This window comes from Trichosurus vulpecula, chromosome 1 (assembly GCF_011100635.1).
Source record: "Trichosurus vulpecula isolate mTriVul1 chromosome 1, mTriVul1.pri, whole genome shotgun sequence".
Lineage (NCBI taxonomy): Eukaryota > Metazoa > Chordata > Mammalia > Diprotodontia > Phalangeridae > Trichosurus > Trichosurus vulpecula.
The window spans coordinates 399366185-399392965 of NC_050573.1; the positions used below are offsets into that span (position 1 = coordinate 399366185).

Sequence of the window (26781 nt, forward strand, 5' to 3'; positions counted from 1 at the left end):
GTGAGGCTGGTGACCTTGCGCAGCCCTCCCTCACTCAAATCCAAGTCAACTACAAGTCATGTCATCATCTCCCTGATGTCATGGTCCTCACCGAGAACGAAGGACGAACACAACAACAACAAGTAGGGTATACAGAGCTGACCTCAAAGTCAGGAAGTCTTGTGTCATACATGGGGCAGCTAGGTGGCCCAGTGCATAGAGCGCTGGGCCTGGGGTCAAGAAGACTCATCGGCCTGAGTTCAAATCCAGCCTCAGATACTTACTTGCTGTGATGACCCTGAGCAAGTCACTTAACCCTGTTTACCTCAGTTTTCTCATCTGTAAAATGAGCTGGAGAAGGATAAGGCAACTCATGCCAGTGTCTTTGCTAAGAAAACTCTACATAGGGTTGCAGAGAGTCGGACATGACCAACACTACTGAACAACAATGAATAGCAAAGTGGTTGATCTGCATTGGTAGAGTGAGTTTCTTCATTGGGAATTCACTTCATCAATAAAATCACTGTCTAGTCTAAAACAACAATTCATTGCTAATGTCCATTGTTTTTAGCTGCTGAAGGACTTTTGATGTTTTCACTGCTGTCATCTAAATCTGGTGCTGTGGCCACATCCATTGTCCCACCCGAGTTACGGCTGTGGCTCTCATGCTGTCCCTGGCTCATTTGTCATGGAGGAAAACAAATTTATTCATACTCAGTATTAGTGACTTAATAGATTATCCCACTCCAGGTGTATCTCTTCTTTGTGAAAGAACTGGGGAGAGGGTAATAATAGTGGAATTTCAAGAATCAGTGGGGATAATTAATCATTACACTAGGCCATAGTCTAGTCTATATTTTCTGGATCCTCCAACCAATTCTTCATCATTTATAGGTGGAAATGGAAGAGTTGGATCAGCTTTCTTCAATAAAAGAAACATACAGTATTTATGGTGAATCATAGAATTTCTGATTTGGAAGGTACTTTAGAGGCCACCTATAGGAATGCCCTCTAATACAAGGTTTCTTAACCTGGAATCTAGATCTGTGGATAGATTTTTTTTGGCAGGAGGAGGAATGAGGAAAAAAAATCATCTTTACTTTTATTAACCTCTAACTGAAATTTGTTATTTCTTTAAATTATTTTAAACCATGATTCTCAGGAGGAGTCCACAGGCTTCCCCAGCCTGCCAAAAGAGTCCAGGACACAAAAAGGGTAAAGATCCCCCAATCTGGTACATCCTGACAAATGCCCATCCAGCTTCTGTTTGGAAACTGTCTCTTCAATGTATACTATATGCTTTTCCAATTTCACTGGAAAAGGGGCTTTGAGAGACTCATGAATATACAAACAAGAGAGACTGACTCCTCCCCTCCCTCTTCCCCTGGGGGCAGTGTGAATGGTTTTTATTACAAATAAAAAAAAAGAGTTCAATTTTTTTTCCTTCTTCGTATTAGTCACATAGGTTTGCCAACTGTGCACAGAGCAGTTGCTAGAGAATTGTGAGGGTGGGCAGAGGAATGAAATCATTATTTAATTGACTGCCCATGCCCATGTCTGTTCTTTCCCTTCACCCCCAAAACACTCTCTGATAGGAAAGAGATAGGATTGGTTTTCAGTGAGTATTAGAATGTTAACACTACGACAAACTAGAGCTAGGAAAGGGTTCTTACAGATCCTCTGGTCTAATCTCCTCAATTTATATATGAAAACACTGGAGCCCAGAAAGGGCAAAGGCTATCCCCAAAGTCACTGGCATTATTGCGGTGGCATTGAGCAAACGCCTGCTGGGTTCCGGGAAAGTCATGCAAATCTGGAAAATTTGGCAGGCAGAATGAGCAATGAGCAGTAACAGGAGTTAAATATACTTAGTCAAATATCTTTCCTTTCCTGCGTCTTGTTTTCTCCTACAACCTCATCACAGGATCATGTGATTATAGATTTAGAACTGTTTCAGAGACCATCTAGTCCAATCCCCTTACTTTGCAGATGTGGAAACTGAGGCCAAGTAAGGTGAAGTGATTGAAGGTTATACAGTTACCAAGTAGCAAAGTCAGGATTTGAACTCAGGGTCTTTGACTTCGAGTCTAGCACTTTTTTCCATGGAAGCCCTGGAACATTAGGAGGCAATTCGTGGCTTTTAGGGCCAATCACTGGTCTCTAAAATACAACCTAGAAATGCAAAGGGGGTGCTGGGACAGGGGGAAGGTTAGATATAGTATTTAACTAAGTACATTAGTAAAGTCATAATTAGATTGCTATCACCTTCCTCAAACAATTGGCTTATTGCCATTGACAACACCCTTATCATGGTCCTAGGGTGACTTCACACACACGTACACACACACACACACACACACACACACACACACACACACACACAGTAGCAAGCTACAATGGCTATAGAGGGCCATCCCCTTTAAACAGAGCAGGCATTCAATCAATATTTGTTGAATAAATAAATAAATGCATGGTTTTTTATAAGGCAATACCGAGTATATATCATTCTTATCAAAGTTCTTCTCTGTTTACTAAAGAGAACCTGTTTTGCAGCTTCTGGCATTTATCTTCTAGTTAGTAGCACAGAATCTCAATATAACACTGCTCACTATTTCATGGATTGACAGATACAGCATCCAAATTTATTTATTCAAAACTGGAATATCCCACACGTTGCCTATTTGGTCCATGATGCTTTTACAGTATGATTCCTACAGTATCAAAATTTCCCCAAAGTAATTTCCTGTACAGTTCCCTTAATGTGGGGTTAAAAATTTAACCCCAAATTAAGTTGTTCACAGAACCAAATCACAATGTTAGGAAGAGTGTGACAGTATCAATAGAGAATAGTATACTCCACATAAAGTATATTTTCCAGATAACCAAAACTTGTTACTCTCAGTGCCCCAACTTTGAAAATTTTATGTAAACATTTTGAGCAAACTTCAGCTATTATCTAGTTAATTCTGTATCTGAACAGGAATCCCCTCCATGACGTAGCTCAAAGGTGGTCATCTGACTCTCACTTGATGATATCCAGGGAGGGAGGACCCACTCCTCCTTTAGGAAGTCCACCCCGCTCTTCAAAATCCTAATTGTGAGGAAGTTTTGCATGACATCAAGCCAAAATTTGCACCTTTGCAACTGCTACCTGTATTGTTCCTGGCTTTGCCCATAGGACTAAGTCATAAAAGATTAGTCCCTCTTCCACAGGATAGCTCTTCAAATACTTGAAAAAGACTTTGATGTCCCCCCTGAGATTTCTCATGTTCAGATGATACAACCCCACTCTTTCAGCTGGCCCTCATGGCATCATTTTGAAGGCTCTCACTAGCCCGGCTGCCTTCTTCTGGACATTCTACAGTTTAGCAACAGCATTCCGATGCCTACAACAAAACATTTCTCTAGGTGTCCTCGCTCATATTCTGAACTCTGAGTGTCTCTCACTGCAACTAAATTAACCTTTTTGGCTGACACGTTACAGTGCCGATTCATAGTTAGCTTTGAGCCCACTAAAAACTCCAGAGATTTTTCAGATGAACTGTCTTAAAACCATCTTAGACTTTAATCTTCTTAATCCAAGTACAAAACTTTACATCTCTCCCTATTTGCTCCCATTTTTTTAGATCTGTTTCAAGGCACTAGCCTGTTAGGATATGTGTCAATGCTGACTGAACCATTTAGTGTGTTAGTTTTCTCTCCCAGCTTTGTATCATCTTTCATTGGATAAGGATACCATTTAGGCCTTGATCCAAATAAATGATAAAAATATTAAATAACAGAAGGTTAAGCATGTTTCCCTAGGGGACTTCACTGGAGGACTTTTTCCAAATTAACATCAAGGCATTATTTTCTTTGGCCTTGCCAATCAACCAATTCTCAATCCACCTATGGCACTATCTCACTCACATCTCTCCATCTTTTCCATAAGAATAACATGATAATTTAAATGCTAAAATCTAGATAAACTGCTTCTATAGTATTAACATGATGTACTAGGTGGCACAATGAATAGTGCGCTGGGCCTAGAGTCAGGAAGACTCATCTTCCTGAGTTCAAGTCTGGCCTTAGACACTTACTAGCTGTGTGACCCTGGGCAAGTCACTTAACCCTGTTTGCCTCAGTTTTCTCATCTGTCAAATGAGCTAGAGAAGGAAATGGCAAACTACCACAGTATCTTTGCCAAGAAAGTCCCAAATGGGGTCACAAAGAATCAGATAGGAGTGAAATGAATGAACAACAACTAGTCTAGCATATCCCTGTTCTTTTGATGAATCCATGTAGTCTTTTCTAATCACTGCTTCCTTTTCTGAATGCTTGTTAATAATTATTTTAAATTAATAATTAAATTTAATAATAATAAGGTTTATACTATGCTTTACATGTATGATCTCAGGTGGTCCTTACAACAATGCAATGAGGTAGGTGCTACAGACATTGTCATCCCCATTTTACACATGATGAGAAAACTGAGCCTTTGACGCCTCGCCCATGGTCACACAGCTATTAAGGTGTCTGAGGCCAGACTTGAACTCAGGAAGATGAGTCTTCCTGACTCTAGGTCCAGCATACCAGCCACAACATCATGTTGCCTCCCAATAGAACTCTACAAGCCAATCATCCTGAAGAGACACCAGGACCCTCAAGACAGCAAACCATGGGTTGAATTCTCATCTTAGTCCCTGGGGATCCCTTACTTATCTATTCGGTAGCCACAGAAGTGGTGATACACACAGAAGTCCCTACAAGTTTGGTGCTAACTTTGGCTAATAGAGCCAGGGACATAGGTCTTCAATTAGCCTCTTACAATAAAAATGATGCCATTCTGACCAATGGTGCATTTTCTAGACAGCTCTCCCTGTGACCACTGACACAAAGGGGGAGCATGGGACTTAATAATGAAGAGGATTGGCTGTCTCTTGGCAAACTCCTTGCTCTGCATATCCATGGCAATGTTTAATTCCTCAGCAGACTGCCTGACACTCTGACTGCTTCCCAGAACCAAGGCATGGTCTCATGGTCTTAGACCACTCAGCTCAGACCAGCCAAGTCCAGGCCAGTCCAGGCCAATCCAGCTCAGCTCACCCAAGTTTTTTCACCAGAGGGCTCCAGGATCAGAAATCCAGGATGTGCAGGCTGCATGGACTATGATTTCAGTATTTTCACAAAAGAGAACAGACACTGGCAGAGAGAGACAGACTCATACACCTGCCCAGAGTTAGGCCAGACATTTAAAGGTCCACTGGCATAGTAAGTTCGTTGTGCAGTAGAATGCAATCTCCTTGAGGACAGGGACTGCTTGGTTTTTGTCTTTGTACTCCTAGCACTGAACACAATGTCTGACATGTAGGCACTTAAAAATATTTGCTGTATAGAATTGAATGTGTTCTAGCTAATTAGATAAAATCCCAGGTTTTGGTGGACTTTGTGTTATTTACCCAGAGCTTAAAGAATGCAGAATTTTACTACGGACCCAAATACAACATATTAATGTTTTTACCTTAATTTCTACAGCATTATCATACCCATTATTTCATTTGATTCTCTCAATGATCCAGTGAAATAATTAGGGCTGATGTTAATAGTTCCCTGTTACATATATAAGTAAACAGACTCAGAAAAGTGAAATGATTGGCCCAAGACCTCCCAGCCTGTAAGTGACAGAGTGGCAACTTGGAACCCATGTATTTTGACTTTAGGTGCAATCACTGTGCCCTGTGTATAGCATGATGCCCACCCAAGGTTAGGAAGGTAAATCACTGGTTTTTGCATAGAAAAACAAAGCAAGACAAAAAAGACAAAAACCAATTCCAACAACCGCATTTCCACCCCTGCCCCTCAATCAAATAGAAGTGGGTTTTGGATTATCTGGTGTCTTGGAATATCTGCACTACTATCCATCCTCCCCAACACCGCCCCCCCCCGACACCATTAGCCCTGATGAAAAGAGAGGAACTGTATCACATGAATTTCTGAATAATAAAAGTCAGTCAACATGGTGTACACCCTGGGTACTACCGAGGCTTTGGCACTGGCCATGGAGTAGAAGGGATGAATATTTAGGTGGTGGGGTGTCTGATATAATGTGAACTTTTGGATTGCCCTCCCATGTCTGTCTCATTCTTTCTTTCCCTCTATCTCTGTCTCTTTCTCTCTCTCTCTCTGTTTGAGAAGTTGCTTATGTAGGTTTTTCTCAGAACACAGTAGGTATATAACTATCTAATGGATGGATGAGGAAATAATCTAGGGAGTAGTGAACATTTTTTTTAATGCTTGCTAAATTGGAAGGAAGGAAATGAATGAATGAATGAATAAATAAATAAAAGGGCATATATTAAGCACTTACTGTGTATGTGGAATGGGTTACATTGGCAGGGAGAGAGACTGCGGTTAATTCTAAAGGGTGCCATTGTAGATCATTAAATACTGTGACAGGTAAAAAGGAGAGAGATGTTGAATTCTCCTTATAAAGTATTCATTACTGGCCAGATTCTTTCCTGCTTAGGATGAAAGAGGTAGGGATACATTTTGAAATGCAGGACTTTCCAAGGTACCTTTCTGGCACATAGTAGTTGCTTAATAAATGCTTGTTGATTATATTGAATGATTTCTACCAAATGATTAATTGTTGTTCCAGCAGAACGTAAATTCCTTCAGGGCAGAGGTTGTCTCATTTGTATTTTTGTAACACTGGTACCTAGAGCAATGTCTATTGCATAGTGGGGCCTGATATATGTTTGCTGAGCTTTCTCTGCTGCTGGTCATTTTAGTAACAAGTTAGGTGTTTACGAAGTGAACTAGCTTTTTCAGTCCCCAAAAGAACCATTTAGTTTATTACATCATAAAGAGGTGCTTAATCTTTAAAATGAGATTGAATGTGGTGGGAAAAATAGCTCATGTTTGTATAATACGAATGCAACATTTGATGAATATGTAGAGAATAATATTTCTTTATACATTTTTTTCTCATTTGGTTGGCATTGGAAATGTGCCCTTAGAACAGTTTAGCACAAGATGACCTTAACTCCTGGTTTTGTCATGTTGGCAACTGTCCTATGGAAGGTCTTCTCAGGCCATGTAAGGGGCCCAAGGGGATCTTGTGTGTATTTATGGTTTGACTGTGAAGGGCAATCTGCTAGTTTATGAATCTACCTAAGCTGATGGGGGTATTTTGTGAAACTGACATGTAAGGTCATATGATCATAGATTTAGGGTCGGATGATACCTTAGAGGTCACTGAGTCCGACCACCTGCTTTTATATGGGAAGAAATTGAGGCCAGGAGAGGTTAAGTGGGCACATAAACTGGTAGCGACAACAACAACCCGGAACAAAATACCAACACCCTGGTTCTATTATTTATCACTGTATGGTTAGAAATGCAGTCTCTTTATTATATGAAACATGGAAAAATCTGGAACATGTCATGGAAAAGGAGCTGTGCTGCATCGAACACCAATAATAACAACAAGAAGAAGCCAGTTATATGTTTATGTACTTTATACCAAGATTTCATAGCTTGTATCAAAAAAAAAATCCACCAACACAAGAAAGCAATATTTTGGCCCAAAAAGTTAAAAAAAAGTGCCTTAAAGTCCCATGGGCATAAAGTGCAATTTATCAATTTGGTAATTATTGAAAGAACCACACAAAAATGCCACAGCATTTTTCCTTTCTTTTAATTATTGTAAAGACTTGAACCAAATTTTGTCCTTGTGGTGTATTCATGTTATGAAACTGCATACAATCGACTCTTTTAGAGTGAAAACAGTAAGTATCTGATGTCCACATTGAAAATTGTCCTATATTTAATCCATGTCACTAGCATAAGGTCAAGACCAACTGATATAAGTATATCATTGCATAGGAAGACAGTTTAAGCCCATTATGGTTCTGCCTAGCCTTAACGTCATGATTGTTTCTCTTAAATAGAATTAAATGACTTTCAGAACCAAGAGAAAGTTAAAAAACATCTTAATCACTTGATGTATGTGGATAACATCAAGCTGTGGATATAGGGCTCCTCTTAAAAACAATTTAAAGCAGCTCCTTCACCCCCATCTTCCCAATTTATCTTTTTTTTTTAAAACTTCTTCCCTAAGGTTCAGTTGCTAAAACTTTATCGATCATTCCCTACCTCTTTTGGATGGAGATTTAATTTCCAATATTTCTGACCACAGCACATCAGTTTTTTTTAAATGTCTAGCCAAAATCTTCTATGTTGGATGCTGAAATATATGAAAATGATTTCCACTAGGTAGGAAATTATAAACTGCCCTAAACATGAGGAGATGGGTCCTTGAGAGGCTACGGACAGCTCTTGAGCTAACCAGCCTGGGTGGGGGTGGAGTGGGGAGTGAGAGTGGGGTCGTGGTGGGGGCTTATTCTCTACAGTAACATCAAGTCAAACCATTTCAACAGTTTCATGTTTCACAGACTGGTGACATACTGAAAAAGACTGTTTAAAACGCCATGGGGACTGTGACCTATTATTTGACATTTAGCTTGTGACATCAGGCTGAAAGAGATTTCACAGAAAGACTCCTTTCCATGGAAAGAAAGTCCTCAGCGAAGGAAGGGTTGGCCCTGGCTGACTAGGAAAGGGTTTAATAAGCAGTAAGTTCCAGGCGCTCCTTGATGCTGCAGTGTTACCTGTTACAAATGTTCAGCTGTTCAACAGAGGTCTGGATACTGTACTGGTTTCCCTCTGGTCCTGTACAAAACATACGTGTCCGTGTGCGTGTGCGTGTGTGTGTGGAGGGTGCAGGAAATTCGGCAGGATGGGCTGATGGCCCCAGGGAGAAATAAGGTGACTGAAAGCCTGAGACGCCGCACCCCGGGCAGTTGAGTGCACAACTTCCGGAAATCCTTCCACCTCCTTACCTTGAACCTTTTTCTCGGTACAAACACATCTTGTATCTGCCCAGTTCGGATCCCTTTCCCACTCAAGCACAGTGTGTTCTTCTGGTCCCTGCATTCAAAAACATCTCAGCCTACTTATCTAGGAAGATAATTGCTTCTCTTTTTCAAGTACTGGCTTAAACCCACTCTCTTTTTTTTCTTCCTTCCTCTTTCTCTCCTCAGAAGCCCTTAATGCAGGAAAAACTCCCCACCTAATAGAAGATATACTGGTCAGGGTCTTTAGGGTGAAATAAATATACACTTGGAAAAGACCTGGGACTTCTTCAGGTTGAATAATCCTACTCAGACAGGTAGTATAAAAGTAAAGAGCCATCTCCACAGGGGTCATCCTGCACCCATTTGCATACAAAGCCTTTCTAGCGTCGCAGGAATGGCCATAGTGTACGTGCTCTGCTATGGCTCTTAAGAACTCAGGTGCTCCTAAACTTCATGAGGGAGCGGAATAAGACTCTAGTGGTCAGACTTATTGGCACTAGTCCCTCTCACGCAACAGTTCATCTACCCCAGTACTGGGAAGGCACTTTCTTCTCACCTGTGCCTGATGAAATACCTGATTACCTTCAAAGTTCGACTCAATGACCACATCCTGCCTCAAGCCTTTCCTGATTTCCACCTCCCAACTACTTGTATCTCTTCCCTAATAGATTATTTTTAGTGTTCTACTGATGTGGGTTCTAGGTAAAGGTGGAAATTTACTTAAGAATGTTGGGATACCACAATAAAGACAAGTAAGAATGAACATCACAAGAATGCTGATATAACAGGCTCTTTGTGTCTCAATCCTAATAGTTTTATCTGTTTGTCTTAATTCAATTCAAAAGGCATTTATTAAGCACCTAAAGTGTACCAGGTATTTTATATATACGTGTGTGTGTGCGTGAACATATACACACATAAAGATAAAACTAACATAGTCTCTGCCCTAAAGCAATTGCATTGTATTAGGAGATGAGGGCAGGAACAACATAAACTCAGGTAAGTAAAAATAAATATTCTACAAAAACCCAGATTTTTATCTAGCTAGCTATCTATGTATATGTATGTATGTATATGTATATGTAGTCTGGACCTGTGGCTTTACTGATATAGGGAAGTCTCAAAATTCTCAAAAGAGGGAATTCCCCCTATCAATGCAGGCCAGTACCTTCTCTGCAATTTCAGTCTTAAAGAATTACTTAGAACACTGAGAGGTCACATAGTAAGTTAGTTTCTGAAGTAGGACTTAACCAAGCTGTTTCTGACCCTGAGGCCAACTCCATCTATTATGTTGTGTTGCCTTTACAAAATATATGCAAACTAGGAAAACTAATTCTAGAGTTGGAGGAAACACTAATAACTGGGGAATCAGGAAAAGCCTCATTTCAGAGTTAGAGCTGGGTAATTTATATTGGGGCTTATCAGAAAGCCTAAAATTGAATCAGTCTCTCTCTCTCTCTCTCCCTCTCTCTCTCAAATATACATATGTGTATGTATATTCATGTATATATATATACACACATATTATATATGCATATACAATATTATATATGTATATATGTATACACACATAAGTATATATGTATACACACACTATATACACACACCTATGTATATGTACATATTATATATACACAATATATTACATATACATATATGCACACACATATTCTATATGCATATACACATTATATATGTATATACATATATTATATGTGTATTCTATGCACATATATGTATATAACATATATACATGTAGAGGCACACACACATATATACATATTATGTATGTATATGCATGCATATACATATATATACATGTTATATACAAACACACACGTATATGATATGATATATGCCAAGTATAAACAAGGACATTTATGCTGCCTACGTAACCACGTACGTTAAGTACCTCTCACAAAAATAAGTTTCAAGTTAAAAAATAGTCCACAAATGCTTGCTCAAAGCAAGAAAGAGGTACTTAGGCTAAAATGAGTTGAGTATCCCAACTGGCTGATCAAGCTGAGGATTTTATGAATCATCTGAACAATGACAAAAGCTGGCTGCGTGTTTATAGGTCATCCACTTGTATCTGAGTCAATGTTAGGAGAGGCAGCTGAAGCGGATCCCCCTTAGTGGCCATCCTACAAAAGCAGAAGAGTCAATGGATTTCCATGTAAACACTGTTATGAGCTCCCTTGCCTCTCTCCCCCATTTTCAGGATATGGGCAGTTGTCTAGAACAAGGATACTCAGAAGCCAGAGCAATTTTCAGAGAAAATTCATATCCTGAACAATACCTGCCAGGTCCTAGCCGCAGCGTGGCTGCCCTCCCACCTTCTTATGCTTGGTGAGTCACTTTGTAAGGAAGGACACTACCATGAAGGAATCAGTAGGGCTCAAACTGAATTCAGGTCCCAGTGTGGTCTTAATGGACATGACTGTGGGACTGAAAGACTTATGGATACTAATCTCCTTATTGGTTGTATTTCTTTTCAACCTTGTCACTGTTTGAAGCTTTTCACAGCCTTTAAAAAAACAAAACAAAACAAAACAACCTGGATGCAGGCCCAGTTCCAAATGGAGTGACTGTACTTTGCCCATCACAGAATTCCCTATGGTTTCAGAGAGTTGTAGCTGTGATCACCTTGTTCTAAGTGGCCCCTTTTGAATACCACACAGCTAACAAAACCTGCCCTGGGCCACCATAGTGCTTCAAAGAGAAGTCATTCCATCTCAGAGTAGAAAGACCTTAGAGATCAATTTGCCCATTCCATACCTGAAGCCAGAATGTCAATTTTGTCAAGTGGTCATTCAGACTATGCTTGAAAACTTTTAATGACAGGGGATTTACCACTCCCTGAGGCAGCCCATTCCATTTTGGAAGAGCTTTGATTATTAGGGATTTTTTCCTTAGAGTGAGCCAAAATCTGACTTTTAGTACCTCCCACCCATGGGTCCTGGTTCTGTTCTCTGGGGCCAAGTAAAACAAATATCATCCAACTGCCACATAGAGAACAACACGGTCATTCTTGTGTTTGAACAGAGCTTTGGGGACCTGCTGCATTGGGGCTTTATGCACAATAGTTCCCTCTCTCTAACCTTGCTATGCAGTTCCTGTTTTGTGGAGGAAATATGCCTATGGCATTAATCTTTTGAGGTCTCATTGCCAGTCCAAGGTACCAGGTTGGATATAAAGTTGGTCTGATTAGGGGCATTGGTAACTGAAGTTTCTATGCTTTAAAGAGCTAGCTCTAGGCAAAGTTGAAGAATAGGTTTTTCTTTAATAAAAAATCAAGCATTTATTAAGCACTGGCAATGTGTCCAGTATTATGCTAAGTGCTGGAGATACAAACACAACAATAAAAGAGGCTCTGCTCTCAAGGATCATCATGGAAGACAACATGTACAGAAATAAGTGTATAGAATATATACGAAATTAATAGAAAGTCATTTTGGGAGGGAGGGAGGGCACAAGGAACTGGGAGGGAAGTAGCATCAAGAAAAGGTTCAGGTGAAAAGGTAGTGCTTAAGCTGAGAGCTGAAGGAAATAAGAGAGCCTACAAGCTGGATCTTGGGAGGGAGTGCATTCCAGCCATGGGGAATGGGGAAAGCCAACGCAAAGAGTATTGTATGTGAGAAACAGCAAGAAAACCAGTTTTAGTACCCTCTTCCCTTCCCTTCTGGTGCTAGGTCACCATGCAACCTTCTTCAAGGCTCCCTGCTTCCAGCAATCCATTCAGGTATCCTCATCTTGGGTAGTATTCCATGTTCTAGGACTCCATCCTCTCTCTATCTCTACCCAAATTCACATGTCCTGTGATTCATTCCATAATTTACCATGCAGAATCCCTGCTCCCAAATAGTAGGCAACTGCTGTCAGGGTACTCTACTCACTCTACTCACCCCTGAGTAGCAGAGGACCCGAAGTTATACATGTAGAGGATATCTCCCAAAGCCCTAAAAACAGCCTTCTGCTGTTTGACTCAGAAGGCAGTATGATATCTCAATGAATCAATCAATCGACAAATATTTGTTAAATAGGACTTGCTATATGCCAGACAACTTGTTGGGGAGTGAACATACAAAGACAAAAATGAAATAGTCCCTCCTTATCAAAGAGCTTTCACTCCATGGGATATAGTAGAAAGAATAACAGATCTAGAGTAGGGGTTCTTGATCTTTGGGTCATAGAACCCTTTGGCAGTTGAATGAATCCTATTGACCCCTTCTCAGAGCAGTGCTTTTAATTGTATAAAATAAAATGCACAAGATTATAAAGGAAACCAATTCTATTGAAATACAGATATTAACATATTTTTAAAAGTTCAGGGACCCTAGGTAAAGAACTCCTGAGAGAGTCAAATAACCCGAGTTCAATTCTTAGCTTTTCTAGTTATTAACTCTGCAACCTTGGACAGGTTACTAATTTTCCCTAGGTCTGAGGGTCCTCATCTGTAAAACCTAGGTTTGATCTTAAGGTCCCTTCCAGCTCTCAACCTGTAATGTTATGGCATGTAGGGTGGAGAAGTCATGATGTCGTAAAGTGCTGAGGTAGAAGGGGCCTTAAAGATTGTCATTTTAGTCCAATTCACTCATTTCACAGATGAGTAAACCCAGACCCAGAGAGCACAAGGCTACGTAAATAGTAAGAGACAGAGTCGGACTGTCACACAGAAATGAGAAGAGTTATGGGAACATGAGAATATTTGGATGAGTAGAGAAAGCTGAGAAATAACCAGAAGTTGGCAACACTACCCAGGGGGCCTTAGAGTTCTGCCTTTGGGCATAGGTGCCAGTTATTCCCATACCTCTGCTACATCTTCATTTCATTATTTTTGCTGCTATTATCCTGTGACTATGGATCTATTATTATCATTGGATTGTTTAGCAGAGTTAGCGTTCAGGACCAGGAAATTAGTCATCAAAGGACTTAAGATAACTATGTACCACTTAGGATTGGCCATCTCTCTCTCTTTCTCTCTCTCTCTCTCTCAATATAAATTAATTTATTTTTAGTTTTCAATATTCACTTCCATGAGTTTTAAATTTTTTCTTCTCTCCCTTCTCCTCTCCCCAAAACAGCATGCAATCTGATATAGGCTCTACATATATATTCTTATTAAACATATTTTCACATTACTCATATTGTATTGAAGAATTAGAACAAATGGGAGGAACCATGAGAAAGAAAAACAAAACAAAAAAAGACAGCAAATAGTACTCCTTGATCTGCATTCAGACTCCTTATTTCTTTCTCTGGATATGGATGGCATTTTCCATCATCAGTCTTTGGAATTGTTTTAGGTCATTGCATTGCTGAGAAGTGCTAAGTCTATCAAAGTCAGTCATTGCACACTGGTTTTTTATTCTTTTTTTTCCTGGTCATGTCTTATACGTTTTTTTCCCTTTCATTTTCTTTTAATTCCTTTCCAACATGATCCTTACATTGACTTCTTAAAGGTGATTTTATATCACCAATCCTCCATGGACTTCTGTCTAACCCTGGAACCCAGCTGGATTTCTGTTTCTCTTGAAAGGTCATATAGCCAAGTTCAACTGCCTGAGTTTCAGCAACCACCACTGGCACTAGAATCACCCCTGAAAAGTGAAGCTCAGCCTTGGGGGTGAGGGAAGGGAGTGCAAGCCAAGCCAAGCAAGCCTTAGGGCAGAAGGAAAGGGCCTCTGGGCTAATCTGGAAATGGGTGAGCTGACGCCAACACCATGTGATGGCTGCTATCCAGTAGAAGGTGCTCAGTCCCAGACCTGGACCTTTTCAGACACTCAGAAGACCATAATGTAAAGGTAGGAGGGATTTAAAAAATTCTCTCCATCTTCATATCTGTCTCCTGGCTTCTATGGTCCCCTTCAAGTCCCAGCTAAATTCCACCTTCTACAAGAAACCTTTCTCAATCTTTAACACTAGCGCCTTCCCTCTTTTGATTATCTTCAAGTTATCCTGTATATGTCTTGTTTGTACATAATTGCATAATTGTTTGCACACTGTCTCCTCGGTTAGAATGTGAGCTTCTTGAGACTGGGAACCATCTTTTGCCATTCTTTGTATACCCAGTTCTTACCATGTTGCCTAGCACAAGATAGGTACTTAATAAATGCTTGTTAACTGCCTGAATAAGTCACCTGGTCCTGTCTCCTTATTTTACAGATAAAGAAAAGGGAGGCCCATGAATGTTAAATGACTTGTCCAAGGTCACACAGATTGTAAGTGGCAGAGCTGGGATGTGAGACCAGGTGATTTGCTTTCACCATTGGTTACCTCACACTTTACCACTGTACTTCCCATCCTACTTTCTTGAAACCTTTATAAGGCACTAGGCAGAGATTCTGAGCTAAGCCAATGGTCACATCTCTGGTGGAGCCACTTGAAGACAACTCAATGAGCCCATTACAAGAGGATTCGTTGTTTTTAGAAACATTTACCTTTATCTAGTGAGGTCCACTATACTTTAATCCTTCACAGGTCTGAGGTTTCCTCATCACGGATGCTCTCTCCCTCCACACAATTTACCACCCTCTGTGACTTGGTAAAAGTAGTGTTGTGGCCAAACAAAATCATCATTCTTCGGCCAGCCTGGAGGTGAGCCTCTGAAAATTCACAGAAGCTTGTCCCCTGATGACAGAATTCCAGTTTGTGGCTTCCATCCTTTAAGCCTTCCCAACTTGGAAGAACCTACCAGAGCTTGTGCTCCACTCTCATAGCTTTCGAAAACCTCTGTCTCCAAGGAAGAAGTGGCCTGTCTCCTTGACAAGGCCAACCTCTCTTCTTGTGCCCTTGATCCAATCCTCTACTGTCTTCTTCAGGAGTTTGCCCACACCCCAGTCCCTTTCTTTCTGTCTTTCATCCTTATCTTCTTGTTCAGTGATTTCCTTCATGTCTGATTCTTTGTTGACTCCATTTGTAGTTTTCTTAGTAGAGATACTGGAGTGGTTTGCAATTTCCTTCTCCAGCTCATTTTACAGATGAGGAAACTGAGGCAAACAGGGTTACGTGACTTGCCCAGGGTCACACAGCTAGTAAGTGTCTGAGGCTACATCTGAACTCAGGTCTTCTTGACTCCAGGCCTGGCACTCTAACCACTGTACCACCTAATCAATCCTGATCTTCAGTCTCCCTCTATTCTTGGTTCTATTTCTGATGCCTACAAATGTGATCAGGTTCTCTCAATTAAAAAAATAAAAACAAACAAAAAAACCCCAACCCAAAAAACAATGCCAAAAAACCCGTTCCATTAACCCTTCTATCCCTTCATGCTGTCATCCCATATCTAGACTTCTATATTCTATCTCTATAGCCTCACATCTCACTCACATATCTGGTAATTAGCCTCACCCTTTGATTTAAACTGCTCTCTCTCTCTCTAAGGCTACCAGCAGCATCCCACTGCATCCAGGCTATCATCAGTTATCTTGACCTATGAAGAGAGAGAGGCTGATGACTTTGTACAGCTCTGCCTCACTTAAATCAAACTCACTTGCAAGTCGAGATAACACCCTCCTGATGTCATTGGTCTTCTTCGAGAATGTAGGATGAACAATAACAATCCCATAATAGCTGAATGTGATTGGCGTCACTCAGACTTCATCCTCCTTGATCTCTTGGTAGCTTTAGATACTGTTGACCATCTCCACCCACTGGACACTCTTTCCTCCCTCAGTTTCCATGACACCACTCTCTTCTGGTTCTCCTCTCCTTTTCATTCTTATTTTTTACTTGGTTCATGATCATAATACAGTTTTAAGTTTAATCTGTATCACTGACATTTTATTCATCACTTTCTTAAGTCTAGACAATCAACAGAACAATAAATCGGGCCCTGATTTGTAGCATTTGCTCATTTCTCAGGTATAAATGTCCACACTAAAAATTTAACAATCAGCTCTCTAGAATCAGTACAATAAAGTCCAGCACAGCCCTGCTCATAATCTACCTCATATTGCCTTAACATAGGCAGTCTCCAGGATTTTCTCATAAGGAATCTTGTTTGTACACTCTCTGCCTTGAGGAGCGCCTTAGCTTTCATAAGGTCTCTATGCAGTTGACTCCCAAATCTATGTATTCAGCCCTAATAGTTCTTCAGAATTCCAGTCTTATAGCATCAGCTATAAGCTGAATTTCGCCTCTTGGATGTCCCATGGACACCTTAAGCTCAAGTTCCAAATGATACTCATTATTTTCATGATTGAAACTTGTCGCTCCTTCAACTAAGGTCACCTTCAATATTATGTATTTGGGCTAAGGTCACCAACATCCTTCCACTCACCCACATTTGCAATCTTGGAGTCATTGTTAACTTTTCCCCCTTCCTCACGTGCTATATTCAACTTTTTAACCAAGTTTGCTTGTTTCTGCCTCCAGATCTCTTGAATATTAAATAAAATTTATTATTAAATATAATCCTACCAATTTTAGTCTATTATTCTATCCTCTTCTTTAGATCTCTGTAAAATCCTGTACCAAATTCAAAAACACAGTCTTAAAAATACAGAATGAATGCGGCATGGCAGAAAGGTTTCTGGGGTGATTAGTGAAATACCAGCTGAATAGGAATTAGCTGAGTGCCCTGGCAGTCCCCAAAGCTAAATGTCATCCTAGGCTGTGCTGACACAATGTCCCAAATAATGGAGGTGATAAGTCTGTTATTCTCTCTCCTTTTCAAGCCCTTAGCCTCTGGAGTATTATGTACCAGACTAAGCACCTGATTTTAGCAAAGAATTAGATAAGCTGGAATGTGCCCCATACTCTGTGGACCAGTGACAATGACCTCTTTGCTGTTGCTTGAAGAAGATACTCATCTCCTGGTGCAGAGCATTTTATCTGACTGTTCCCCATGCCTGGGATTCATTCTCTCTCTCTCTCTCTCTCTCTCTCTCTCTCTCTCTCTCTCTCTCTCTCTCTCTCTCTCTCTCCCTCTCCCTCTCCCTCTCCCTCTCCCTCTCTCCCCTTATCCTCTTCCTCCTGGCTTCCTTCAAGTCCCAGCTTAAATTCCACCTTCTATAGGAAGCTTTTCTCAATCCCTCTTAATTGTAGTGCCTCCCCTCTGTTGAATTATTTCCAATATATCCTGTATATAACTTCATTGTATGTAGTTGTTTGTGTTGGTTTATTTGCATTCTCTTTAAGCTGAGGCTCAATGACCATTTCTTGGGGATGTTATAGCAACGGATATTGGTCAGATACAGCTTGGATCAGACAGCTTTTGAGCTTCTTTCTGGCTTTTAGTGTCAAATCCTTTGAAAATAGGATTCCACTTTTCTACCACCTTTTAAGATCATACCCAGTGTGTACAGGCTGGCACACCAAAGATGGCATGTTACAGCTTCATCACTATCCAACTCTCCAATTTTCACTTTTCCTTTAACCAAGTAATGCTGGGCACTGAGCAATAAGATGGAGAAGTACAGAAAGGGAGTAAAAGGCAGAAGCAACGTCTGGTTCATCAGTTCCATTATTACTGTTTTGGGATCCAGATATTGTGCTCCAGGAGAGTGCTATTTCTTCTTCTGTGCCCATCTTGTCATGAGCATCTCATCCTATATCTCAGACATGATATAATATCCTTGCTAATGTTGAGTTAAATTTTTGCCCATCTTAGCCCACTGAGATTTGGTGATTGCAAATAAATATTCAGCTTCAAGATAACTTGGGGACCAAGACCCTGGAAGGTTACTCAGGCTTTAACTGTGAATGCCCCCACGGCAAATCACCACCAGAAATCATTTAGTTAGTATCCATGGAACCCTGTAAAGACTGAAAGGGCTTCAGGAAAACTTGGAATTTATTTTGGCTGGACCTTTCCTTAATTTTGACTCCCTGATCTGTCTTACTTCTCAATGACTTTTCATGATTTCCAAAAGAGAAGTATCACTTTATGATTATAGATGTTACTCCACAATCAAAAGTTACAAATTTCATTTTGTTGGATAACAGATGGACAAGCTATGGGCCTCAGTTTTCCTACCTGTAAAATGAGAATAACACTTGTAACTTACCTCCTAGCTAATTAGGGGAGGGGTATAGTGAGGCATGTATGTCAACACATCTATCTTATGAAGCAGTGGGATTTTGTGGGGGGTGGGGTGGGCAAAAGAAATTAACTGAGGGAGTTTGGGGTCCAGCTAGAGATGGCATCAGGATTGGAATCCCTGAAATTTTTCCCTTTTCACCTCAGTCCTTGGAAACCCTCATTCTTTTCAAGGCTCAGCAGAAGTGCTACCTCATAGAAGAGGCCTTGCTTGATTCCTCCAGTTGTTAGTGCCTTGTGAAATTACTTTGTATGTGCATTTATTTTGTATTTACATATCTGTGTGCATGTCCCCTCCCCTTCCCTAATGCAACCGAGGCTACTTGAAGGCAGAGGCTATTTGATTTCTGTCTCTGTATCATCAGTGCAGTGCCTGACCCAAAGCTGGCTCTTTAGAATATGCTTGTTGAATTGAATTAAATTAAATGGAGTTCACAGCAAGAGAAGACAAGGAGGTTATAGTTATTAAGTAGTCCTGGTTAGAGGACTGTTGGAAGTGGTAGAAGGATTGGGGCTGACACCAGATAAAGAAGGGGATACATAATGGAAATTCATGTTTTCATATGCAATTTGTTTTTCATTCTTTGTATATTTAAATAGTAGTGTTTCTTGAAATTTATAACAAAAAGGATTTTTTTAAAGAAGGGGATAAAATACCTAGATTTCATAGTGGGGCCAAAGATCAGAGTTTAAGTTTGGGCTTCCTTATCTGACTGAGAGGAAGGAGACACAGGTTATGGTGATTTTTCATCAAATTTTCCTAGAGCATTTGGTCTGGATCTCTCCTCTGTACCTGCTATTCCTTTCTTTGTATTATACATTTATATTACACATGGCATCAGCGCCTCACCTTCCTCCCTCTCCACTCCCCTCTCCCAGGCATGGAAGCTCTTTCAAGGCAGGGGAAGTTCTGTCTCTCTCTCTCTCTCTCTCTCTCTCTCTCCCTCCCCTCCCCTCCCCCAATGCTCAGCAGAGTGTCTTACACATGGAGAGCCTTAATCAATATTCGTTGAAAAAAGCTTTGAAAGACTTCTGATCAGCACAGTGACCAAACACAATTCCAGAGTACTTATGATGAACTATGCTACGCATCAGACAGAATGGTGATGGCCTCATGGCGTCAACTGAGACATTTACTATTTGGACAAGGACTGTGTGGGAATTTGCTTTGTTTGACTATGCGTATTTGTTACAAGGGTTTTGTTTTGTTTTAATTGGTGTGGGGGAGGAGGTGGAGACAAAGTAGACTTTCATTAATGGAAAAAATAAAATTAAAGTTAAAAAAACCTAAATGTTTGTTGAACTGAACGACCACTTGAGTGTGTCTTAGGGGGGTTGTTGCTCAGGTACGGGTTGGATGGGATGGCCTCTGAGCCTCTTTCTACCCTGAGAGTCTGTGTTTCTATTATTCCATGAATTGAAATGGGAGACAATGGGGCATCACAGGTGTCAACAGCAGGGGTTTATTAGAAGTTGCCCAAGAGAAGGGTAGGAGGACATTATGAAGGCCAGAGGAAGATTACATAGGTCAGACTTTCTGAGGTAAAACAGGCTGTGAAGATGGTGAACACCCTGGAGAATTGCAAGAAGAGCTGTAGAGGATGTTTTGGGGACTGTACGTAACATCAGCACTTGCGATATTGCCAGTCTCTAGCCTGGATAGAAAGGTGGTCTGTCAGGCAGATGGACAAAGACAGGATGGAAAGGAATGCATGATCTAATGACAGAAGGGGGCAGGGAAGAAGGAGAAGAAGAGTGCACACCTTACCTTCTGAGTTGGCTTGTGTAGCATCCTTGGTGTTCTCCTCCATGAACAGGAGATCAGCCAGTTAGCTGTAAGAGGAAAGGGCTCATTTTAGCACAAACAGAAAGCCTTTGCATCAATAGCTTTCATACAGGTTGGTATCTGCAGCATTGTGGAGTCAGGTAGGTGCATCATGGTTTTCCCAGGTCTCTCACTCATGAGAGGAGAATGAGAACTCTTTGAGGACTCGAATGGTTTTTGTCTTTTTATTTTTAGTTTTGACACACTGCCTGGCACACAGGAAACACTTTATAGATGCTTGTGGAAAAGAGACTGGGTTCAGTGATAAAGTTTAACAATATTCTTCTTACAGAACACATCTGAAAGAAATTTGGTGTTGGTGGGTCTTTGATAAAATTAATCGACCAGATTAAGTTCGGGTCCAAAGCAGGCCAAAGGGCATGCCATTTTACAAGAGACCCCTGATTTGATACTACTGTGGTATTACATGTCCTTTGTGGCAAAACAATTTCCAAGTTGTAAATATTGGTGGGGGAGGAACTGGCTGTAATCTGGAGCTGACCTTTGGGAGTTCTGAGTCTTGTTGTATTTCAGCTGCTCTCAGACTCCTCCTCTCAGGAAGGTTTTAGTCTTTTCATTCATTAAGTAGTTATCTATTCACTGCGTTCTTTGAGCTTATCATTTTTCATGGTCTCAAAGGCATTTAACATCTACACTAATATTTCTACTCTCAAATGCATATTTATTCTTCACCTACTTCAAGAACTATAAGATAATAATATTAGCAACAATTCAAATGTATACAATGCTCTAAGGTTCATAGAGTGTGAGGTTGCTCTTTTACAATATCATAAAGCCCAAATTAGCTAGTGTATCTGCAATGCTTAGTGTATTTTAACTTGCTACACCAACAGCAGTTATCAATTACTATTATGGCTATTACATAGCACAAGCAATTTTGCTTCAGTTTCACAGGAGAGGAAAAAAGAGTCTAAGAAAGGATAAAGACCTTGCCATTGGTCAAATACTCACCTCTCTTCCAAACTTCCCTAATTTTGGTAGAGGACACTACCACTTATCACCCAGGATCATCACCCAGGAGTCATCCTCCCTTCCTTCTCGGTCACCCCTACATTCCCTCGGTTGTTATATACTTATTTACTTGTCTACAGCCTTTCTCCTGAATCTCTTTTCCCCCTTCTTTCAATAAACATGGGGACTACTCTGATTCAGACCCTCATTGACTTTTGTCTAGACTATTAATTTTAAGAACCATCTAACTGGGCTCCTTGCCTTACGCCTTTCCTCTTTCCAATTCATCCTCAGCTGCCAAATTGATATTTCTAAAATCAAAGTCTGACCATGACACTCTCCTGCTCTAGAAACTCTTTGTTCCCTCTAGGATAAAATGTGAATTCTTCTGTTTGATACTCAAGTCCTTCAAAATCTAGCTCTGACCTACTTTTTTTTGGTTAATGGTGAATACACCCACAATTTATTGAATTTCTTTTTAAAATTTTTTTTTCACATTTAATTTATTTATTTTTAGTTTTCAACATTCATTTCCACAAGATTTTGAGTTCCAAATTTTCTCCCCATCTCTCCCCCTCCCCACGACCCCCTTTTACAAGCTTATTGCATATTATTCCTCTCCGTATACTCAGCAGTCCAGCCAAACCAACCTACTTACTGTTCCCCATTCATTTTCCACCTCTTTCTCTGTGTATAGACTTGACCCTCAATGCCCTCCTTACCTCTGACTCTTAGAACCCTGAGCCTCTTTCCAGGCTCAGCTTTTCAGTGCCCCCTTCAATGCTAGGTTTTTCCCTATCCTTTTGGTAGGTCCCCCAAGTTCCTTTGTATATAGTTTATATTTGTCTGAGTGCATGTTATTTCCAATGCAAACTCCTTGATGGCAGGGATTCTTTGATTTTTGCCTCTATTGTTAGCATAGTGCGGGCACATAATAGGCACCTAGTAATTCTTGTTGAATCGAATTGAAAGTGACAGAACTGATATTCGAACCAAGGTCTTTTCTGAATCTAAGTTCAATGTTTCAGCATGACACCAGCAAGCATGAAAATATACTTGTATTTAAAAATATCATTTTTTTCAGCCTGCATTTAGATGTGTCTGAAACTGCTTATTGAAAAAGTCAACACCAGGGTACTGTAGCTGTATGTGGTTATCCTTAAATATGCATTTGGAAATAACATACAGGTCTTTTAAACCAATAGTCCTTAAATATGACAAGTATTCCCTTAGCAAATTCATTAAATAGGATTATTTTAACTCTCTGTTTAAGCTGGGCTCCCATGCACTTATTAAAAACAACAGTTTGACACTTGATTATACACTAGCTTGTTCTTGATCTTCCCAACAGATTTTTAAATTGAGGGCAAAGAGGGTGACTTTTGTTTCTTTTGTATTCTCTATACCAGAGATGACAAATACTCCGCCTGACCCTAGCCCACAACACTCTGGAGTGGAGCTTGAAACAGATTAAAAGGGTTCAAGTTTGATAAAAGTAAAAATTTTAAAAAAGGTAATTGGAAAATATAAAAAAAATAAACAAAAATACAACAGGACATAGATAATGCTAATCTGTGGTCTTCTAAGTCAATATGTGGCAGCAGGGATCTTTATGTAAGGTTTAGTCCCCACCATTTCTATTTGAGTTTGACACCACTTTTCTATACGATAATGGAGCTACAGATTGCCTCCATATATAATATATATACACATATGTATATATATATATGTATATACACATACTTATCTATTAACTGATTAATCAGTGGTTTGAACCAAGTAGAAAGGTGGAGAAGCACCAAATCATAGATTTGGAGCTGGAAAGGATCCTAGAGATCATCTCATCCAATTGGCATGATGAAGACAGGACCATGATGTTGCTTGCCCACGTGGCAGAGCTAGGATTGGGACAAAGTCCTGTTCTTAGAACTGTGAATCAGTCAAGCCATTCTGAAAAACAATTTGGAATTAAGTTCCCAAAGTCACTAAACTGCATACTTTTTGACTCAGCAATACCATCACTAGATCTATACTCCAAAGAGATCAAAGAGAGAGAAAAAGGACCCAAATGTACAAACATATATACGGCAGCTTTTTTTTTTGTAGTAGCAAAAACCAAAGGGAATGCCAATCTGTTGGGGAATGGCTAGACAAATCATATGAATATTACTACACCACAAGAAACTACAAAATATACAGTTTCAAAGGAAACTGGAAAGACCTCTATGAAATAATGCAGACTGAAATGAGCAGGAGAAGAATTTATACAATGACAACAATATTATAAAGAAAAAACACTTTGAAAGACTTTAGAACTCTGTTTAATACAACGAGGAGCCATAATTACAGAGGCCTGAAGATGAAGCTTGGTACCCACTTCCTGACAGAGAGGTGACAGACTCAAAATGCAGAATGAGACATACATTTTGGGAAATAGCCAGAGGGAATTTGTTTTGTTGGACTACACATGTTTGATGTGAGGCTTTTCTTCTCTTTTCTTTTTTTAAATTGTTTAGTGGAGTGGGAGGGAGAGAAAATAAATGCTTGTTAATTAGAAAAAAATAATAAAATTAAATTTGGGGAAAATGCTTGTTGAACTGAATTCATGGGAAATCTGACAATATTCTATTTGCTAAAATGCTAGAAGGGAAGCAGTTAGAATTCATTCTTCATGATATAAGCATCACATATATTGTCAAGTCTACTCTAGTGTTTCATCAATGTATAGAAGTGATTGTGAGTTTTCAGGGGATTTGTTAGTAGAACATAAGCTCTGACAGGTCCTACCACTATCGGGATGGCTTCTGTCCCAGGATGGGACCTTTCATGAACTGTGTATCTGTCCTCTGAGGACCAGCCTATTGAAGAGAGGATCATTGGTTGGTTTCAGGCTTATAAATACTGTGTCCAAGAAGGGCTGAGATCTTCATTGCTGGAGGAAATACCCGTCCAATACATATGAAATCATAAATCCTTGAAGTATAACATAGCATCCCAAGTGACTTTTTGTAGAATTAGGTTTTTCAATTTTTTTTTTTGCATTTTGAGAATTCTTTTCCTTTATGTTTAGTGCTTTTGATTATTCTTGTTCTCCCCTTCACCTCAATTTCCCTAAAATAAAAATATTTCTTGTAAACACCGATATTCATTGAGGGATATTATGAAGTTGTGAATCATAATATACTGCCATGCATGTCCAAAGAAGCAAAAATGGTAGGTCACTCCAAGAGCTTTGGAGAGACATATAATAGGGGTGAAAAGGAAGCATCATATTGCTAATATAAAAAAAAGTTGTGTGATGGGAAAAAGGGTTAGGCTCATCAGAAGGAGAGTGAGGGAGAAGAGAGGAATGTTTTATGTGCTGAATAGCATTAAGAATTATAGAGGAAGATCCCTTGCATGTTGGCTAGCCCCACTTTGGAAGGTATCATGGGAGTACGTAGATAAGCACTACACAGGATGAAGTTGCAATCTGAAACACGAAAAGGAATATTCACTTTGCTAAAATCACAACTCCATCAAAGGGCTGGGATAAAATGAATTACAAAGCATTTTTTGGATGTTAGTGGGTATATCCTTATAACACAGCAGAATACTGCCCAAGAGCATTTATTATGTGCCAGGCACTTTTGTAGGCATTGGGGACACAAATACAAAATTGAGATAGTCTCCTCTTCGAGGACTTTATACAGGAATTGGAAAATATTCTAAGAAAAATGGGAAAATATAGATAACCTTTGAATTAAGTGGTTGGCTAGGAGTCCAATTATAATTGATTATAAACTGTAGTGGGCAAACATTTGTCTATTTTGAAATAAAAAAAATCTACTATATTACCAATCAAGATCGATTACTATCAGATCATTTTGATAGTTGGTAGGCAGTGGCCTGCAAAAGGTCAGATGATATAGAATAGATCGTGTACTATTGATGTCGTCAAGAAGCCAATATGGGCAAATTACTACTTTTCTTCCCTTCTTCTGAAGAAGTGCTTTCTAATGCTGTAAGTGAAGGAAGAGATGGCTGGACATGAATAGAGAGGAAGATTTTTCTAATCAAGGGGAAGGCAATAAATAGGAAGTTATGAAAGGAAGTCAACAGAAACTTCACTGGATGAAAACACAAGGAACGGAAGGGAACTAGGAGGGAGAAGGAGTTAGGATGGATAATAGTGGACTGTGGTAAAGCTTTAAAACCATGAGTGAATGGAGCAAATTTGATATTGAGACTCTCCTTTGGAGGATGGAAAAAGTGGGAAAAAAATAAAGGGAAGTTCTCAGCTATACAGATACAGGGCCCTGAAGCAGGACCAAATTCATGGACCACAGGTTAGATGAAACTTGAGCTAGGTCTTAATGGACCATAGTTCTGGGTGTGGGAAAAGGGAGGAAAAATGAAGCCTTGGAGAGATGATAGAGGAAGGAGTAGCATCACTTGGTGGTTGTATGACTGAGGTGGTACAGATAAAAGAGTACAAATGATTGATTTAGAGTGTCTGGGTGTAGAGGGAAGTCAGAGATGATAGGCTGAAGAGTTAACATTTATATTTAAATGGTAAGCTATTACTTCCAACTTAATTAATTCCTACAGGAATCTACTGAGAAAATTTGGGAATCCCATGCTATTATTAACATTCAACCCCAAACTTCTCCAGTCCTCAGTGGTATACATTACCTGACCTTAGGTCTATGGCATTTCTGATGGCCAATTCTTGATGAATATACAACATGGGGTGTTCTCTGGAGGGGAGAGTTAAAACTAAAGCTGGATCAGGGGACTGAAAACTCCAATAGTTACTGATCACAACCAACATTTACAGAGCACTTTAAGATTTGCAAATCAATTTGTACACATTATCTGCTTTGGTCTTCACAGTAGTCCTGAGAGGTTGGGACTATTATCATGCTTGTTTTATAGGATTTTCTATTTTAAGTCACTTGCCCTTGGTCACACAGTAATTAGTGTTGATGTTAGGATTCAAACATAGGTCTCTCCTAAGTATGGCTGCCAAGTGTCCCTCCCACTACATGATATAATTCTTTGAATTAACTGATTAAGAGCAACTG

The 26781-nt window shown here is 39.9% G+C and overlaps 1 protein-coding gene across 2 annotated transcripts in view; it reads right to left on the reverse strand.

Moving 5' to 3' along the window:
* Positions 1–26781, reverse strand: part of PRLR (prolactin receptor) — a 141017-nt gene that overhangs the window by 59188 nt on the left and 55048 nt on the right. For both annotated transcript variants that reach the window (XM_036741255.1, XM_036741256.1), the window contains exon 2: positions 20687–20751. The gene's annotated coding sequence lies outside the window, so the exon portion shown is untranslated. The remainder of the gene's footprint in view (positions 1–20686; positions 20752–26781) is intronic.